This window comes from Helianthus annuus, chromosome 4, assembly GCF_002127325.2.
Source record: "Helianthus annuus cultivar XRQ/B chromosome 4, HanXRQr2.0-SUNRISE, whole genome shotgun sequence".
NCBI classification, from domain to species: domain Eukaryota; kingdom Viridiplantae; phylum Streptophyta; class Magnoliopsida; order Asterales; family Asteraceae; genus Helianthus; species Helianthus annuus.
In genome coordinates this window covers 201,733,717-201,737,286 of record NC_035436.2, presented here as the reverse complement: position 1 = coordinate 201,737,286, position 3,570 = coordinate 201,733,717, and the positions used below count along the sequence as shown (strand labels likewise).

Sequence of the window (3,570 nt, the reverse complement as noted above, 5' to 3'; positions counted from 1 at the left end):
ATAAAATTCCAAAACTAAAATAAAATGTCAAATTACACAAGTGCCCCTTTTAGTTAAAATCCCTCAATGCCACGCGTCACATTCTTATTGCTTCCTAGACTTTCTAGGAAAAACCCACTTTCTACCCAACTCCTACTATATATATATATATATATATATAGGGCAAGGATAAATCGAAAACCCACTTGAGTTGAGAAAACCCAAGAAACTCAACATCTACCATTGATTAGAAGAGATGGATGGTTGTGATGTGTTTGGATATTATCTCTCTTACTTTTTGTTATATTAATCAGTAAATAGTACATGTAAGGGTAAAATGGGGATATAGTGTTACAAATATGTTCTTGGAAGAATGCAACTGCATCTCTGACTTCCTTTGATGTAACACATAATTCAAATTACATATTAAAAAAAAGAAAAGAAAAAAGTGTCAACTTCTTCATCTAACTTCCTTTGATGAATTCCTTTTCCAATGTGTCATCATGACAAATCCCCCCTTTCTCGTGCATCTTTTTCTTATTAAAAAAACACTAAAATCTGTATATCACCTTAAGTTCCATTCATGAAATGATGGCTTTTTTTTGTATATATTAACGAAAAAAAGTGTCAACTTCTTTATAAAGGTTACATTATATAAGATGAGCAATACGTATTACATTATATATAACATTTTACAAAAAAAGTACAAAAAAATAACGTTACATTTTCTGTATAATTTCAAAAAATGTAAACACCAAGTAAACAAGAAAAATGCTTGTTTTTTTTTACCATTTAAAGGATATCCATATACATAAAAGTGTAACGCGTTTTCTTCTCTTTCTCGTCCCACACAAAGTGTTATATTACATCACATTGTTACAAAAGTCGTCTTCATGCTAAAAGATGATACATGTTGGTACGTACACTACAATTTTTACATGATCAATTTTACATCACATATGTAACACTTTTTTTGTAACACAAAAAAAATGTAACACTTTGTTTCTGTAACATGCACTTTATTTTTACAATAATCTGGAAAAAAAAATGACAACACACTTTATTTTTACAATAATCTAAAAAAGTGTAATAATACACTTTATTTTCTGTAACGGGCATTATTTCTGTAACACAAAAAAATGTAACCGGCATTTTTGCTTTGATTGATTATTACATTTTTAACACAAAAAAAAAATGTACCAACACACTTTGTTTCTATAATAGTCACTTTATTTTTACAATAATCTGGAAAAAAATGTAACAATACACTTTATTTTTACAACAATCTAAAAAAGTGAAACAATGCACTTTATTTTCAGTAACATGCATAATTTATGTAACACGAAAAAATGTAACATGCATTTTTTCTTTGATTGTTACATTTCGTAACTAAAACGCAAAAGAATTGTTATGAGAATTGTTACATCAAAAATAAACTTCATTGGCAATAATCCAACATAAGTAATGTAACTAAGCAATCTATACTATATTATAAAACATTTCCTTGAGGACTTCTTAAAAATTAAGAGGTACAAGAAAAAATGTTTAGTATACAACATACAAATGCATATATTAATTACATTTTGGGGGTGAATTTGTCTTTCTAACACCATCATGAATGCGTTTCAGTTACATTTTGGGGGTGAAATTTATCAGACTTTTAAGACACTGGAGGTAATTAGGGGATTTCATTATGTGGATGATTGAATGCGTTTCAGTTACAGAAACCCCTACAGGCGGAAATCCCTTCTCTCTAAAAACGAAGAAAGCTTAATCGTAAAACCCTAATTCAATCTTTCATCTTTGTTGAACTCACCCATGGTGAGGAGTCACATTTGACTTTGGCTTATTTTACACAACTTTGTTTGTGAGGAATCACTGCTGGGAAACAGAAGGGTATGTATTTGGGATATCAACTTCTTTCTCTGCTAAATCTAAACCCTTGTTACTTTTCTCCGGTTCATCCAGATTACCAATCGCAAAACAGGTACTTTTCAATCACCTTCAGTAATCGTTGATTTATCCTTTTCAATCATCTCAGTTTTACCAACAATTTGTTCTTTGTGTTTGTATTAATCCGATAAGATTTCTTGTAATACCACCACATCTTTTGTTTATATTTTTTGGATTATGATGATTTTAGTTCTATGGATTTATGTGATCAATTTGGGTTGGGTGTTCCATAATGGGGTTGGTCATTTGGAGCAGCAAGAGCTAACCCTAATTTCACCCCCAATTTTACTTTTGTATGCAAGGCTTTTATATACAGATTTAAAGCTTATGAAGTTGATTCAGATAATATCAGCCTCTAAACCCTTCTTCTTCAGTATTTTCTTGTTTAACGTATCCGTTTAATCAGGTATGTAAATTTATTGGCTTATTGAACCCTCGCATATACAAACTATAAACGTACTTCAGTTCGTTATGTATAGTTTTTTTTTAACATAATTTATTGAACAGCAATATGCATGCACTTTTTTGAACATGATATTAAATAAAGTATTACTTACTTGCTCCGCTAGACCTTAGCATGGACAATTTATTGGCTTTTCTTGATTGATTTGGAGATTCGTTTGCTGTTAGTTGACTTTATCATTTGCTGAACTAAACCATTAAGCTTTTCATTAAAATTCTACACACATTTATGCTTGTTTTTTAACAGCAATTCTGCAGATATGTTTGTATAGGCCTTATTGAATCTTTTATAAATGGAAGAAAGCGGGAGATCTCGGGTTCGGTCGACGGTTTCATGGTAAGTCAAGTCTGATTTTTACTCTCTTTGCAAAAATTCCATCATTTCTATTAGGGCTGCTAAACGGGTCGTGTTTACGGGTTGGTGGGTTCAACCCGAACCCGAACCGAACCCGAAAATCATATCATACATATTGACCCAAACACGACCCGAAGTTTTGTGGGTTGACCCTAACACGACTCGTTCAACCTGAATTTTTTAATTTTTTATGAAAGTAATATATTAAAATTAAAATTTACTTAAAAAACACTAATGTATATAACTCAATTATATTTAAATTATAAAATCTCATGTTAATTTCTCCTTTTAAGTTATAATTATGACATAAAATACCCGCCGTGGGTTCAACCTGAAACTGACCCGAACCCGTTTAGACTAAACCTAAACCCGCGAATTTCGTGTTAGGTTCTTGTCGTGTTTTCGGGTCGTGTCAGAAATTCACACCCCTAATTTCTATCATGAATTCAAGCTAATGTAGTCACGAGAGTTCAAGATTTTGGTTTATTTTGTGTGGCTTTTAAAACATCCTACATTTAGAAACCTTACGTGAAATTCTATCTTTGGAAATCTTGTGTTCTTATAACCATTCTTTCATCGTAATCGTTGTAAAATACGGAACTTGCTTCGTAAATAAAACTTGTACATTACACTTTTACCTAGTTAAATCATGTTTTATTTCATATTTCACCTTGTTACAAGTTAGGGGAAACATTGTTGCATATTATTACACAACTTAACTAACAAAATTACTCATTATAATGTTTTAAAAAAAATATAAAAAATAAAGAAATATGGCAGCCCAAATTCAGCCAAATTCAGCCCCATATAGTTGGGTTTTG

General features: G+C 30.9%; 1 long non-coding RNA gene across 1 annotated transcript; it reads left to right on the top strand.

Moving 5' to 3' along the window:
* Positions 1–1,664: 1,664 nt before the first annotated feature.
* LOC110935275 lies at positions 1,665–2,732 on the top strand. Its single transcript, XR_002589004.2, has 2 exons — positions 1,665–1,966; positions 2,642–2,732. It is a non-coding gene; the product is annotated as an uncharacterized LOC110935275 (long non-coding RNA).
* The last annotated feature ends 838 nt before the right edge of the window (positions 2,733–3,570 follow it).